The sequence below is a fragment of the Nerophis lumbriciformis genome, linkage group LG39, assembly GCF_033978685.3.
Source record: "Nerophis lumbriciformis linkage group LG39, RoL_Nlum_v2.1, whole genome shotgun sequence".
NCBI lineage: Eukaryota > Metazoa > Chordata > Actinopteri > Syngnathiformes > Syngnathidae > Nerophis > Nerophis lumbriciformis.
In genome coordinates, this window is record NC_084586.2 from 22,132,526 (window position 1) to 22,150,368 (window position 17,843).

At 39.0% G+C, this 17,843-nt stretch overlaps 1 protein-coding gene across 3 annotated transcripts in view; it reads right to left on the reverse strand.

Moving 5' to 3' along the window:
- Window positions 1-15,848, reverse strand: part of tanc2b (tetratricopeptide repeat, ankyrin repeat and coiled-coil containing 2b) — a 335,698-nt gene extending 319,850 nt beyond the window's left edge. For 2 of the 3 annotated variants that reach the window (XM_061931930.1, XM_061931929.1), the window contains exon 1: window positions 15,606-15,847. The gene's annotated coding sequence lies outside the window, so the exon portion shown is untranslated. Of the gene's footprint in view, window positions 1-15,605 lie in introns of all 3 variants that reach the window. The other variant, XM_061931928.1, reaches the window with a different exon arrangement.
- Window positions 15,849-17,843: the final 1,995 nt, after the last annotated feature.

A 17,843-nucleotide genomic window follows, 5' to 3' on the forward strand; every position in this document is an offset into this window, starting at 1 on the left:
GAGTGTGCAGAAGCATAAATATGGGGATGTCACCAGAAAGACAAACTGAAAACAATGAACTTAAATACTACAGACATGATTAACGAAAACAGGTGCGTGACTCAAAACGTGAAACAGGTGCGTGTCACGTGACAGGTGAAAACTAATGGGTTGCTATGGTGACAAACAAGAGTGCACAATGAGTCCAAACGTGGAACAGGTGAAACTAATGGCATACCTGCCAACTTTTGAAATCAGAAAAACCTAGTAGCCAGGGTCCAAGGGCCGCAGGCCCCGGTAGGTCCAGGACAAAGTCCTGGTGGAGGGTTCAGGGCTTCGCCCCCCGACGCAAAATGATTATTAGCATTCAGACAGGTTAAAATGTTGCTAAAACCATCACTTTTCTATCAGTCACAGTGACTTTTCAAAACAAAAATATTACAGCAAAAATCATATGGGTTGATTGACATGTTTATTCTGTAAGCTAACTTCAATAGTTTGAAATTATTTTGACAGTTAATGCCAGTTATTCTGTCAACCTTTCACAAGACTTCAATTTTTTCATTGAAAGTATAAACACTTTTTACAGTAAACAAATGGTCAAACAGTACTAAACAATTCCAATTAAAAAAAAAAATTGGTGTCATTATTAACTTTCTGTCCAAGCTTGTATAATCTACTGCCTTGTTCAATTGTAAAAAATATTCTGTGCCTAAAATTCACATTTCTATCACAATTATCATACTGTAAACATGGTAAGCTAACTTCATTAAAATTAATAGTCCTGTCAATAGCATGGAATTACAATTCAAATGTAGTTTTTTTGTAAGCCTTTCAAAAGAATTCAAAATGTGAAAAATTAATGAAAATTAATTGAAGCCATCAGACACTTGAAAAGTGGCACATCACATCTCTAATGTAATCATTTGAACTTTTCAACAGAAATAGCACTGCAAAAATATAAACTGTATTTTGGTAGTTATGCTGTCAACATTTAACAAGATTTCTTCAACTTGGACTTGAAAGCATAAATAGTATAAACACTTTTAACAGTATAACAGTACTAAACAATTCCAATAGATAACATTGGTGTCATTACCTTTTTGTGGCTAAAATCCAAATGTATTCTATCAGATTGATCATACTGCAAAAATGATATGGTAACTTTATGATAAGTTTACTTGAAGTGGCATAAAACACTGAAAGTGATTGTTCCTATAACCCCTTTGTTTCAAATGTTTGTTCCACTTGTGGCAGTCGGGCACCAGCATACCGTCTTTGACAACTTGAAGTGGCATAAAACACTGGAAGTGATTGTTCCTATAACCCCTTTGTTTTAAATGTTTTATGCCACTTCAAGTTGTCAAAGACGTGCTGTGAAATACAGCCGACAGGATTGCGCACCAAACACGAAGCAAGGCCAAAGCGCATATGCATGGTGCAGGAGAACAAAGGACTTCTTTCATTTAAGGTTTGTGATAAACCATCAAACTCATTCGTTAAAAGGACTCTATAGTAATATAAAGTGAGTTTTTCTGGACATTATCATGCAAGAAAAGTTTATTTTTGGGACCGCGATCACCGCGTAATGATTTTTAAAGGTTGCATTACAAACATTTAACTGTCCCATGTGATCAGCCAGTGCGATTGGAAGTCCATGCTCAATTATTGCCTCCGTAAATAAAACTTCGGCATTTATCACATCCAAAGAATCTGTTTGGGCGACGAAAAACGTTGAAAGTTTTCCACTTGTATCGCTAGCAACGGCATTAGACTTGTGTTTTTTTCTCCCAACGTGGTCTTTTACATCGCTAATTCCTCCGTGTCCCATCGAAAAATCTTGTCTGCACAAGGTGCAATTCGCGTAGTTTTCACCCTTTTTTTTTTTTTTTTAATTAATGAAAAACCGTATTTTTTTATCACTGCAACCGTAACCCGGAATAGGTTGATGAAAACCGTACGAATTACGGGAAAACCGGAGTAGTTGGCAGGTATGTAATGGGGTAATCATGGAAACAAGGCAAAGGGAGTGAAAAGCCAGAAACTAAAGAGTCCAATAACTAAACAAAACAAAACATGATTACACAGACATGACAGTGTTGCTGCCATTCAATTCCAAGTTCATGATTATTTGCAAAGTTTCTCAGTGTGAACATGAAATATCTCGTCTTTGCAGTCTATTCAATTGAATATAAGTTGAAAAGGATTTATTTTATTTAGCATTTACACAACCTGACAACTTTACTGCTTTTTGGGGTTTGTATATTTTTCTCCTGGTTCTTAATAATGATGGACATGAAACACTGATATGGTGATAGTGCTACTAAGTCACTATAGTCCCTCTATGACTGGACGGTGTAGTGCTGACATGGCCAAAAGACTGTGGTTGTTTAGTGGTGGGCTCCCACATGACTGACCTTGCGAGCGCACGCCCTGAGGGGGGGCATTATGGGTGTGTGAGCGTGGGACGGGGGTGTGGCCAAAGGCGATACGGCACAGCGGACACACCAGAGAGGTTAGTGTTGGCTGGGATGCTGGAAAAGTGTGTCCTGTCCTCACAGATAACAACTTCTAGGTCGCACGGCCAATGGAACAGCTCTGCACTGTCAACCTACACTAGAGGGAAGGTGTGTGTGTGTGTGTGTGTGTGTGTGTGTGTGTGTGTGTGTGTGTGTGTGTACTTGTCTCAACATCCTTGTGTGGACATACAGGTAAAAGCCAGTAAATTAGAATATTTTGAAAAACTTGATTTATTTCAGTAATTGCATTCAAAAGGTGTAACTTGTACATTATATTTATTCATTGCACACAGACTGATGCATTCAAATGTTTATTTCATTTAATTGTGATGATTTGAAGTGGCAACAAATGAAAATCCAAAATTCCGTGTGTCACAAAATTAGAATATTACTTAAGGCTAATACAAAAAAGGGATTTTTAGAAATGTTGGCCAACTGAAAAGTATGAAAATGAAAAATATGAGCATATTCAATACTCAATACTTGGTTGGAGCTCCTTTTGCCTCAATTACTGCGTTAATGCGGCGTGGCATGGAGTCCATGAGTTTCTGGCACTGCTCAGGTGTTATGAGAGCCCAGGTTGCTCTGATAGTGGCCTTCAACTCTTCTGCGTTTTTGGGTCTGGCATTCTGCATCTTCCTTTTCACAATACCCCACAGATTTTCTATGGGGCTAAGGTCAGGGGAGTTGGCGGGCCAATTTAGAACAGAAATACCATGGTCCGTAAACCAGGCACGGGTAGATTTTGCGCTGTGTGCAGGCGCCAAGTCCTGTTGGAACTTGAAATCTCCATCTCCATAGAGCAGGTCAGCAGCAGGAAGCATGAAGTGCTCTAAAACTTGCTGGTAGACGGCTGCGTTGACCCTGGATCTCAGGAAACAGAGTGGACCGACACCAGCAGATGACATGGCACCCCAAACCATCACCCAACCATGCAAATTTTGCATTTCCTTTGGAAATCGAGGTCCCAGAGTCTGGAGGAAGACAGGAGAGGCACAGGATCCACGTTGCCTGAAGTCTAGTGTAAAGTTTCCACCATCAGTGATGGTTTGGGGTGCCATGTCATCTGCTGGTGTCGGTCCACTCTGTTTCCTGAGATCCAGGGTCAACGCAGCCGTCTACCAGCAAATTTTAGAGCACTTCATGCTTCCTGCTGCTGACCTGCTCTATGGAGATGGAGATTTCAAGTTCCGACAGGACTTGGCGCCTGCACACAGCGCAAAATCTACCCGTGCCTGGTTTACGGACCATGGTATTTCTGTTCTAAATTGGCCCGCCAACTCCCCTGACCTTAGCCCCATAGAAAATCTGTGGGGTATTGTGAAAAGGAAGATGCAGAATGCCAGACCCAAAAACGCAGAAGAGTTGAAGGCCACTATCAGAGCAACCTGGGCTCTCATAACACCTGAGCAGTGCCAGAAACTCATGGACTCCATGCCACGCCGCATTAACGCAGTAATTGAGGCAAAAGGAGCTCCAACCAAGTATTGAGTATTGTACATGCTCATATTTTTCATTTTCATACTTTTCAGTTGGCCAACATTTCTAAAAATCCCTTTTTTGTATTAGCCTTAAGTAATATTCTAATTTTGTGACCCACGGAATTTTGGATTTTCATTTGTTGCCACTTCAAATCATCAAAATTAAATGAAATAAACATTTGAATGCATCAGTCTGTGTGCAATGAATAAATATAATGTACAAGTTACACCTTTTGAATGCAATTACTGAAATAAATCAAGTTTTTCAAAATATTCTAATTTACTGGCTTTTACCTGTACACTTGACAAACCACCCTTTCTGTGAGGACCTTTTGACTTGTGAGGACATTTGCCTGGTCCTCACAACTACAGAAGTAAAATATTTTGTTTTACTTTGTGTGTTTTGCATTCTGAAGTGAGGTTGCAACTCTCTACTCCCATCTAGTGCTAGATATTTTTTTTTTCATCATTCTAGCTATAGTGGAAAGGGGGGCCCTCACAACCTACTAACCCAGGGGTCGGCAACCCGCGGCTCTAGAGCCGCATGCGGCTCTTTAGCGCCGCCCTAGTGGCTCTAGAGCCGCTTTAGCGCCGCCCTAGTGGCTCTCTGGCGCTTTTTCAAAAATGTATGAAAAATGGAAAAAGATGAGGGGAATTTTTTTTTTGTTTGTTTTAATATGGTTTCTGTAGGAGGACAAACATGACACAAACCTCCCTAATTGTTACAAAGCACACTGTTTATATTAAACATGCTTCACTGATTCGAGTATTTGGCGAGTGCCGTTTTGTCCTACTACTACTGGCGGTCCTTGAACTCACCGTAGTTTGTTTACATGTATAACTTTCTCCGACTTTCTAGGACGTGTTTTATGCCACTTCTTTTTCTGTCTCATTTTGTCCACCAAACTTTTAACGTTGTGCATGAATGCACAAAGGTGAGTTTTGTTGATGTTATCGACTTGTGTGGAGTGCTAATCAGACATATTTGGTCACTGCATGACTGCAAGCTAATTGATGCTAACATGCTATTTAGGCTAGCTATATGTACATATTGCATCATTATGCCTCATCTGTAGCTATATTTGAGCTCATTTAGTTTCCTTTAAGTCCTCTTAATTCAATTTATATCTCATGACACACTATCTGTATGTAATATGGCTTTTCATTTGTTGCGGCTCCAGACAGATTTGTTTTTGTATTTTTGGTCCAATATGGCTCTTTTAACATTTTGGGTTGCCGACCCCTGGACTAACCAAACGTGGGTCCACACAAAGTAGGCAAGACATGTGTGTGTGTGTGTGTGTGTGTGTGTGTGTGTGTGTGTGTGTGTGTGTGTGTGTGTGTGTGTGTGTGTGTGTGTGTGTGTACTTGTCTCAACATCCTTGTGTGGACATACACTTGACAAACCACCCTTTCTGTGAGGACCTTTTGACTTGTGAGGACATTTGCCTGGTCCTCACAACTACAGAAGTAAAATATTTTGTTTTACTTTGTGTGTTTTGCATTCTGAAGTGAGGTTGCAACTCTCTACTCCCATCTAGTGCTAGATATTTTTTTTTTCATCATTCTAGCTATAGTGGAAAGGGGGGCCCTCACAACCTACTAACCCAGGGGTCGGCAACCCGCGGCTCTAGAGCCGCATGCGGCTCTTTAGCGCCGCCCTAGTGGCTCTAGAGCCGCTTTAGCGCCGCCCTAGTGGCTCTCTGGCGCTTTTTCAAAAATGTATGAAAAATGGAAAAAGATGAGGGGAATTTTTTTTGTTTTTGTTTTAATATGGTTTCTGTAGGAGGACAAACATGACACAAACCTCCCTAATTGTTACAAAGCACACTGTTTATATTAAACATGCTTCACTGATTCCAGTATTTGGCGAGTGCCGTTTTGTCCTACTACTACTGGCGGTCCTTGAACTCACCGTAGTTTGTTTACATGTATAACTTTCTCCGACTTTCTAGGACGTGTTTTATGCCACTTCTTTTTCTGTCTCATTTTGTCCACCAAACTTTTAACGTTGTGCATGAATGCACAAAGGTGAGTTTTGTTGATGTTATCGACTTGTGTGGAGTGCTAATCAGACATATTTGGTCACTGCATGACTGCAAGCTAATCGATGCTAACATGCTATTTAGGCTAGCTATATGTACATATTGCATCATTATGCCTCATCTGTAGCTATATTTGAGCTCATTTAGTTTCCTTTAAGTCCTCTTAATTCAATTTATATCTCATGACACACTATCTGTATGTAATATGGCTTTTCATTTGTTGCGGCTATAGACAGATTTGTTTTTGTATTTTTGGTCCATTTTGGCTCTTTCAACATTTTGGGTTGCCGACCCCTGGACTAACCAAACGTAGGCAAGACATGTATGTGTGTGTGTGTGTGTGTGTGTGTGTGTGTGTGTGTGTGTGTGTGTGTGTGTGTGTGTGTGTGTGTGTGTGTGTGAAGGTAAAAGCAACACATGTAGTGATCAGAGGATCCTTTGAGGCCCGACTGTGTGCAGCTGACAGCATCATCATCATCATCATCATCATCATCATCCTCACCAGCAGACCTACTTTCTGTGATGGCTGCTTTAAAAACACCTTCTTGCACACACCACAGCTTTGCAATTTTTTTATTTTTTTCATCTATTTATTTTTAATTGTTTGTTTCACAATTGTTTGTTCCTCTCTTTAAGAAGGGGAACCGGAGGGTGTGTTCTAACTATGGTGGGATCACACTCCTCAGCCTTCCCGGTAAGGTCTATTCAGGTGTACTGGAGAGGAGGCTACGCCGGATAGTCCAACCTCGGATTCAGGAGGAACAGTGTGGTTTTGGTCCTGGTGGTGGAACTGTGGACCAGCTCTATACTCTGGGCAGGGTCCTTGAGGGTGCATGGGAGTTTGCCCAACCAGTCTACATGTGTTTTGTGGACTTGGAGAAGGCAGTCTATCTCAGCCTTCATATGACCCTTCTGTTCCCCTGCATTTCTCTTCTGTTTTCCATCAGTTTGAGCCGGTGTCCTTTTCTTTTTTAAGTGACACAGTTAGTCATATGAAGCCCTCTGGTTCTCCTGCAGATGCCCTCCCACCTCGCCTGTTTAAGGAGGTACTTGCTACTATTGGATCAAGTGTCCTTAACATTATCAATAGTAGCCTCTCTTCTGGAATAGTTCCAGTAGAGTTTAAACATGCAGTGGTACGACCTCTACTTAAAAAACCCAGCCTCGACCCCTCTCTCCTCTCTAACTTCAGACCTATCTCTAATCTTCCATACATTTCCAAAATATTAGAGAAGGTTGTCTACAGTCAGTTGTTGCCCTTCTTAGAGGATAATGGTATCACTGAGCTGTTCCAGTCCGGTTTTAAAGCCCTCCACAGCACAGAGTCAGCGCTTCTAAAAGTTTTTAACGATATCCTCCTGTCCACTGATTCTGGTAAATATGTTGTCCTGGTGCTTTTAGATCTGTCTGCTGCGTTCCACGCCACCTTAATCACTCGTCTTGAGAACTGTGTGGGCATTAAGGGCGCCGCCCTCAACTGGTTCCGGTCGTACCTAACCGACAGGAGTTTTTGTGTAAAAGTAGACAGTTTTATGTCGTCCACAGCTCCTTTACCACATGGGGTCCCCCAGGGCTCAATCCTTGCCCCAATTTTATTTGCGCTTTACCTTCTCCCCCTTGGTTCTATTTTTAGGAAGTACAGTATTGCATTTCATTTTTATGCCGATGATTGCCAGATTTATTTTGCCATGGCACAAAATAACACGGTTCAACGTCTTATTGACTGCCTGCACGACATCAAAGTCTGGCTTTCAGCTAACTTCCTGAGCCTAAATGAAGACAAAACAGAAGTTATGTTGTTCGGTCCAAGTCGCTCTCCCTCCCCCGACGTTGACCTCGGCACTCTGACCCCGTATCTCAGCGACTCTGTCACAAACCTGGGGGTAAAGTTTGACTCAGATTTTAAATTCGAAAAACAAATCAGCAGCGTCGTTCAAAAAAGCTTTTATCAATTACGCCAAATAGCGAAAGTGAAACCGCTTCTATCAAGACATGATCTTGAGAAATTAATCCACGCTTTTATCTCGACTCGTCTTGATTATTGTAATGCCCTGTATGTTGGCATTAGCCAGGCCTCCCTCGCCCGCCTGCAGCTCGTGCAGAACTCTGCTGCTCGTCTGCTAACACAGACCCGCAGACGTGAGCACATCACCCCTATTTTAGCGTCCCTTCACTGGCTCCCTGTGCGTTACCGAATACATTTTAAACTCCTTTTATTTGTTTTTAAATGTCTAAACAACCTCGCGCCAACCTATCTCTCCGACCTCCTTCAGCCTTACTGCCCCACCCGATCCTTAAGATCAGCCGATCAGCTGCTGTTGACGGTCCCTGACACAAGGCTGAAGCTTAGAGGTGACAGAGCTTTCGCCGTTGCTGCTCCCAAGCTCTGGAACGACCTACCCCTGAGTGTTAGACAAGCCTCCTCTCTTCCTGTTTTTAAATCTCTCTTAAAAACATACTTTTATTCCATGGCTTTTAACACTGAGTGATATCCATCCTGCAATGGCGCCCCATAATACACCTGCTGTGATCCTGTTTTTTATGTTTTTATTAATTCTATTTTAATTATTTATTTTTTATCGTGTTCTGTTTGTGTTGTGTTGTGTTTGCTCGGTACTCGTTTTATCTTTTAACCTGCTCATTGTACAGCACTTTGGCTACCCCTGTGGTAAATTTTAAATGTGCTTTATAAATAAAGTTGATTTGATTTGATTTGATTTGATTCGACCGTGTCCCTCGGGAAGTCCTGTGGGGAGTGCTCAGAGAGTATGGGGTATCGGACTGTCTGATTGTGGCGGTCCGCTCCCTGTATGATCAGTGCCAGAGCTTGGTCCGCATTGCCGGCAGTAAGTCGGACACATTTCCAGTGAGGGTTGGACTCCGCCAAGGCTGCCCTTTGTCACCCATTCTGTTCTGAACTTTTATGGACAGAATTTCTAGGCGCAGTCAAGGCGTTGAGGGGATCCGGTTTGGTGGCTGCAGGATTAGGTCTCTGCTTTTTAAACATGATGTGGTCCTGATGGCTTCATCTGGCCAGGATCTTCAGCTCTCACTGGATCGGTTCGCAGCCGAGTGTGAAACGACTGGGATGAGAATCAGCACCTCCAAGTCCGAGTCCATGGTTCTCGCCCGGAAAAGGGTGGAGTGCCATCGCCGGGTTGGGGAGGAGATCTTGCCCCAAGTGGAGGAGTTCAAGTACCTCGGAGTCTTGTTCACGAGTGGGGGAAGAGTGGATGGTGAGATCGACAGGCGGATCGGTGCGGCGTCTTCAGTAATGCGGACGCTGTATCGATCCGTTGTGGTGAAGAAGGAGCTGAGCCGGAAGGCAAAGCTCTCAATTTACCGGTCGATCTACGTTCCCATCCTCACCTATGGTCATGAGCTTTGGGTTATGACCGAAAGGACAAGATCACGGGTACAAGCGGCCCAAATGAGTTTCCTTCGCCGGGTGGCGGGGCTCTCCCTTAGAGATAGGGTGAGAAGCTCTGCCATCCGGGGGGAGCTCAAAGTAAAGCCGCTGCTCCTCCACATGGAGAGGAGCCAGATGAGGTGGTTCGGACATCTGATCAGGATGCCACCCGAACGCCTCCCTAGGGAGGTGTTTAGGGCACGTCCGACCGGTAGGAGGCCGCGGGGAAGACCCAGGACACGTTGGGAAGACTATGTCTCCCGGCTGGCCTGGGAACGCCTCGGGGTCCCACAGGAAGAGCTGGACGAAGTGGCTGGGGAGAGGGAAGTCTGGGCTTCCCTGCTTTGGCTGCTGCCCCCGCGACCCGACCTCGGATAAGCGGAAGAAGATGGATGGATGGATGGGTTTCACAAATGAAACCTATGCCCCAGCTGACGTGCATCTCATTAGATCTCAAGACATAAGTGTTGTTGTTTCCCCCCGGAAGAGGCAATTAGGCCTTTGTGGAAACACTATTAGATTAGAGCAGCGTGTCCAAAGTGCGGCTCGTGGCTAATTTTATTAGGGCCCGCATGGCCCATTGTATATGCAATGGGACATAAGGACCTATTGAATTTGTAAGGTTTCATTTTTTATTAGGGCCCGCATGGCCTATTGCATAAGGACTCCCACAGGGAGTCCTTATGCAATGGGACATAAGGACCTATTGAATTTGTAAGGTTTTATTTATTCTTTATTATTCTTCCGCACCCACATTAAACTGTAATTTGACCCACTTAACATGCTTCAAAACTCACCATATTTGACCCACACATCAGGACCTGCAAAAATTGCCTCTTTTTTTTTAAAACCGAACCACAAAACTCAAAATTGCGTTCTAGCGCCCCCTAGGAAAAAAAAAACTAGACTGCCTGTAACTCCCACTAGGAAGGTCGGAGAGACATGAAACAAAAACCTCTATGTAGGTCTGACTTAGACCTACATTTCATAATAGTACATTCTCGGGCTAAAATCAACAGGAAGTTGGCAATTCCCCCTTCAAGACAAAAAAGTACTAAAAACAGTCACTTTTGCCTCTTTGAGCTGTAATTTGACCCCCTTAACATGCTTCAAAACTCACGAAACTGAACACACACATCAGGACTGGCAAAAATTGTGATCTAATAAAAAAACCTAACCCCAAATCTCAAAATTGTGCTCTAGCGCAATTTTTTAATAAAACGCACAAAAAACTGCTCCTCGGATGAAAAAACTGACAAAACTGCCTGTAACTCCCACTGGAAAGGTCGGAGAGACATGAAACAAAAACCTCTATGTAGGTCTCACTTAGACCTACATTTCATAAATTGACAACACCCAGCAAAAATCAACAGGAAGTTTGCTATTCCCCCTTCAAAACAACATTTTTGTAAAAACCGGTCACCTTCCTTCAAAAACGAACTCCTCTGAGCACGTTTGTCGTTTCGCCTTCAAACTAACACAGGAGAGAGATTGTGATTGCAATGACAGAAGCGCTTTTTTTAAAACTGCTCCGGTTTTGATTTTATGAGCCTTCAAAGACCCGCTGTGCTGATGCTGCTGCGCTGCTGTTTTTTTAAGATGGCTGCTTAAAAGCAGGAAGCACCAGCGTGCCCACACAATGCAGACAAGGTAGGTACACTAGACAAAAGTCTTGGGACACTTCAGACTAAAAGTAGACAAAAGTATTGGGACAGTTAGGACTAGCACCTGCCAAATACGCGGGCCCGACCAATGCTGCTTGCAGCTTTAATTTATTTATTTATTTTTTATTTCGTAGCTAATTTTTTAACCACTCTAATATTAGCATGCTAGCATTTTATGACAATTCATCAACGTCAAATACTTTGTTACTTGACAAATGCTACCAGAGTTGGTGTGCTAGCTTTTTTAGCTATTTTTTAGGCGTACAACTGAGTAATATTTTGGTACTTAATTTAATGCATGCTAAGCATTTTTTTTTTTTACAAATTGGTTGTGCACCTCAGAGTAATATATTTTGATGATTGACGCATGTTACAGATGCTATTTTAGCATGCTTACATTAGCATGCTAGCTTTTATATCATGGTATGTATTTTTGTATTGCACTAATGCTAACTGTAAGGATGCTACTGTTAGCATTTTAACATTGTACTGTTAGCATGTTAGCACAGTGCGGCCCGTAGCTAACTTTTTAACCATTTACCGTTATAATATTAGCATGCTAGCATTTTATGACAATTTTGCAAGTACACACATCGGCATCAAATACTTGACAGATGCTACCATTTAGCATGCCAGAGTTGGTGTGCTAGCTTTTTTAGGGGGTTTTTAGGCGTACAAAAGAGTAATATTTTGGTACTTGATGCATGCTAAGCATTTTTTTTTTAACAAATTTGTCAGACATTCATAATAACGTGATATATACATGATGTAAGTATATATGTAATGTAGTAACATTCATAATAACATGTGATACATACATGATGTAAGTATATATGTAGTATCTCGTAACATTCATAATAACATGTAATATATACATGATGTAAGTATATATGTCATGTAGTAACATTCATAATAACATGTAATATATACACGATGTAAGTATATATGTCATGTAGTAACATTCATAATAACATGTGATACATACATGATGCAAGTATATATGTCATGTAGTAACATTCATAATAATATGTAATATATACATGATGTAAGTATATATGTAGTATCTAGTAACATTCATAATAACATGTAATATATACATGATGTAAGTATATATGTCATGTAGTAACATTCATAATAACATGTAATATATACATGATGTAAGTATATATGTCATGTAGTAACATTCATCATAACATGTGATATATACATGATGTAAGTATATATGTAGTATCTAGTAACATTCATAATAACATTTAATATATACATGATGTAAGTATATATGTCATGTAGTAACATTCATAATAACATGTCATATATACATGATGTAAGTATATATGTAGTATCTAATAACATTCATAATAACATGTAATATATACATGATGTTAGTATATATGTCATGTAGTAACATTCATAATAACATGTAATATATACATGATGTAAGTATATATGTAGTATCTAATAACATTCATAATAACATGTAATATATACATGATGTAAGTATATATGTCATGTAGTAACATTTATAATAACATGTTATATGTACATGATGTAAGTATATGTAATGTAGTAAAACTCATAATAACATGTCATATTTACATATTTTGCTCATGTTAATCATACGGCGGCGTATTAAATTCACAGACGCATCACAACGTTCACTTTCCCTTCAACAACAACAAACACTAAGCATCATGCTAAGTGCTAAACAAGATACGGACAAACCACGGACATAAAAAAACAATCATTTGCTGTACAATGTCTGCTCTCACTGGGATGCCGACTAATGGGATGTTTATATATTCCCATTTGTATAAAGAATTAATTATAATACTCACTAAGGGTAAAAAAAAATGTTTGTGTCTTTCTCACCATCTACATGAAATATGATAAATATACCATCCACCTGTACGTTAAATATGATAAATATACCATCCACCTGTACATGAAATATGATAAATATACCATCCACCTGTACATGAAATATGATAAATATACATCCACCTGTACATTAAATATGATAAATATACATCCACCTGTACATGAAATATGATAAATATACCATCCACCTGTACATTAAATATGATAAATATACATCCACCTGTACATTAAATATGATAAATATACATCCACCTGTACATGAAATATGATAAATACACCATTCACCTGTACATTAAATATGATAAATATACATCCACCTGTACATGAAATATGATAAATATACCATCCACCTGTACGTTAAATATGATAAATATACCATTCACCTGTACATTAAATATGATAAATATACCATCCACCTGTGCATTAAATATGATAAATATACCATCCACCTGTACATTAAATATGATAAATATACCATCCACCTGTACATGAAATATGATAACTATACCATCCACCTGTACATTAAATATGATAAATATACCATCCACCTGTACATGAAATATGATCAATATACCATCCACCTGTACGTTAAATATGATAAATATACCATTCACCTGTACATTAAATATGATAAATATACCATCCACCTGTACATTAAATATGATAAATATACCATCCACCTGTACACTAAATATGATAAATATACCATCCACCTGTACATTAAATATGATAAATATACATCCACCTGTACATTAAATATGATAAATATACATCCACCTGTACATGAAATATGATAAATATACCATCCACCTGTACATAAAATATGATAAATATACCATCCACCTGTACATAAAATATGATAAATATACCATCCACCTGTACATGAAATATGATAAATATATCATCCACCTGTACATTAAATATGATAAATATACCATCCACCCGTACATTAAATATGATAAATATACCATCCACCTGTACATTAAATATGATAAATATACATCCACCTGTACATTAAATATGATAAATATACCATCCACATGTACATTAAATATGATAAATATACATCCACCTGTACATTAAATATGATAAATATACATCCACCTGTACATTAAATATGATAAATATTCCATCCACCTGTACATTAAATATGATAAATATACATCCACCTGTACATTAAATATGATAAATATACATCCACCTGTACATTAAATATGATAAATATACCATCCACATGTACATTAAATATGATAAATATACCATCCACCTGTACATGAAATATGATAAATATACTAACCACCTGTACATTAAATATGATAAATATACCATTCACCTGTACGTTAAATATGATAAATATGCCATTCACCTGTACATTAAATATGATAAATATACATCCATCTGTCCATTAAATATGATAAATATACATCCACCTGTACATGAAATATGATAAATATATATCCAGCTGTACATTAAATATGATAAATATATATCCAGCTGTACATTAAATATGATAAATATACCATCCACCTGTACATTAAATATGATAAATATACATCCACCTGTACATTAAATATGATAAATATACATCCACCTGTACATTAAATATGATAAGTATATTGCTACCTGTACATTAAATATGATAAATATACAGTGCACCTGTACATTAAATTAGATAAATATAGAGTCCACCTGTACTTAAATATGATAAATATAGACTTTACCTGTACATTAACTATGATACATATAAAGTCCACCTGTACATGAAATATGATCAATATTGAGTCTACCTGTACATTAAATATGATAAATAAACCATCCACTTGTACATTAAATATGATACATAGTCTACCTGTACATTAAATATGATACATATACCATCCACGTGTACATGAAATATGATATAGAGTCCACCTGTACAGTAAATATGATAAATATACAGTCTATCTGTACATTAAATAAGATACATATAGTCTACCTGTACATTAAATATGATAAATATACTGTCCACATGTACATTAAATATGATAAATATACCATCCACCTGTACATTAAATATGATAAATATAAAGTCCACCTGTACATTAAATATGATATAGAACATTAAATATGATACATATAGTCTACCTGTACATTCAATGTGATACATAAAGAGTCCACCTGTACATGAAATATGACATAGTACAGTAAATATGATAAATATAGATCATATGATACAGAGTAGATTGCAAAGTGTGATTCAGCACACACAGATGACACATTCAAACCACAAAGACTGCAGATGAGAGATGTCATTGTTATTATTATTATTATTATGAAGTGATGAGAAGACATGTTGCAGACTAAGTGGAAATGTGCTGGTCAATATTATGATTATGATTATATTATTATTAAGTGATGTTGCAGACTAAGTGAAAATGTGCTGGTCAACATTATGATTATGATTATATTATTATTAAGTGATGTTGCAGACTAAGTGGAAATGTGCTGGTCATGATCTCTCGAAGGAGCGACCTCATTAAGCAGCACTGGGGGGCGAACAGGAAGTGTGGCACACATTCCAGCAATAAAACAACACTAAAACCTGCACGGATGCAACATTTCAACAAACATAATAATAAAAAGGTTCTTACCTGCACCTTCCTACACTCGGACCTTTGTTCCGCAGCCCTCCTCGGGCATCACATCCGCACGTCCGGAAGTCAAGCACCAGCCCGCGGCTCTGCGGGCGGTCCGGACCAGCCCGAGTCCAGCGACTCTGCAGATTGCCGCACCGGACGAAGAGGCGGCTGCATGCGGGGGGACCACGTCAAGACGCAGGGTGCTGGTGCTGGTCCTAGCTGGCCCCGGCAGACGGAGCAGAGAGCCGGGCCATGTGGACCATGCGGGCTGTGTCAGCGGCAGTGTGGGGCGAGCAGTGCCACGCAGCGCCGCAACAACATGCTGCGGTGCGGACCTGCCTCCTCTCGACGTGTCAGCGGCACGCACACACCACCATCCACTTCCGGTGGCTTCTTTCACAACACAAGCACAGCCGGTGAGCGCCAAATAGCCGCGATAGTTTCAAAATAAAAGCTTGGACGCACATTACAGGCTTATTTAACCATTTGACTCCAAAAACACCTCAATGTATCATTTCTGTCCAGAACTAGTTATAAATATACTATATCTAGATCAATATGTTACGCATTTGTTGACATTTTAAGATTTTAACTTTCCTGAAAAATGTTCAGTGAATTTGTCTTTGTGTTGTGTCAACAAAATATGTCGTGAAATAAAGTATTGTGGTCTTTTTCTTTCTTTAGTTTATTTGGAACATGAACACACTTACATCATAATACACAAAGGTGGGTAGAGTAGCCAGAAATTGTACTCAAGTAAGAGTACTGTTACTTTAGAGATTTATTACTCAAGTAAAAGTAAGGAGTAGTCACCCAAATATTTACTTGAGTAAAAGTAAAAAGTATGTTGTGAAAAAACTACTCAAGTACTGAGTAACTGATGAGTAACATACACACACACACACCCACACACACACACATATATATATATATATATATATATATATATATATACACATATATATATACATACATACATACATATACATTGATATATACAGTATATAATTTATAAGTATTTATTTTGCTGTTTTTGTTTACATGTTAAAGGTGTTTTAATGAATATACATGCATGTTTAACATATAGATTCCTTTCTTTCATGAAGACAAGAATATAAGTTGGTGTATTACCTGATTCTGATGACTTGCATTGATTGTAATCAGACAGTAGTGATGATAACGTCCACGTTTTCAAATGGAGGAGAAGAAAAGTTCCTCCTTTCTGTCTAATACCACATGAAAGTGGTGGGTTTATGGCATCTTATTTGTCCAGCTTCCATATTCGTTTTTATACACTTTACAAGAAATATATTGGCGTCAAACTCCGTAGCTTGCTAGCTTGTTTGCGCTGGCTTTCGGAGACTCTTGTTTTGAAAGCGCAGGCGCGATGGCGCGGCACTTTTATTGTGAAGACAGGAACGTCCTCATGTGCGGTCAGTCTTGAGGCTTTTGACAGTACGGTTGAAATAAAACAAGTATCTTTTTTCCCTCACACTTTTGATTGATTGATTGGAACTTTTATTAGTAGATTGCACAGTACAGTACATATTCCGTACAATTGACCACTAAATGGTAACACCCCAATAAGTTTTTCAACTTGTTTAAGTCAGGTCATGTGACCACCTGGCTCTGTTTGATTGGTCCAACGTCACCAGTGACTGCATCTGATTGGTGGAACGAAGTGAACGTCACCAGTGACTGTATTTGTTGAAACGCAGGCACTATGAAGATCTGTCTGACAGACCAAAACAAACAAAGCGTGCATTAACAGATGGATAAAAATTAGTAGCGAGTAGTGAGCTCAATGTAGATAAAAGTAGCGGAGTAAAAGTAGCGTTTCTTCTCTATAAATATACTCAAGTAAAAGTAAAAGTATGTTGCATTAAAACTACTCTTAGAAGTACAATTTATCCCAAAAGTTACTCAAGTAGATGTAACGGAGTAAATGTAGCGCGTTACTACCCACCTCTGATAATACATCACACAATTTCATATCATTTCATTTTACATCATGCCCAAAAAGGAGTAGGAAGAAGCAGAGCTTATTTAATCCTACCCCTTTCCCACTTCAAAGCGTTTACAAATATATAGAATCATTTACTGACCTTTTTATATAATAAAATAACATCTATGAATTAGTATACAACCGTTTTGTAATAGGTAATTAATTAATTAATTCAGTCATTATGAACATACTGAGATGAAGAATATCTTATTTTCAATAAGGTTGAAAGTATTTCTCATAATTCT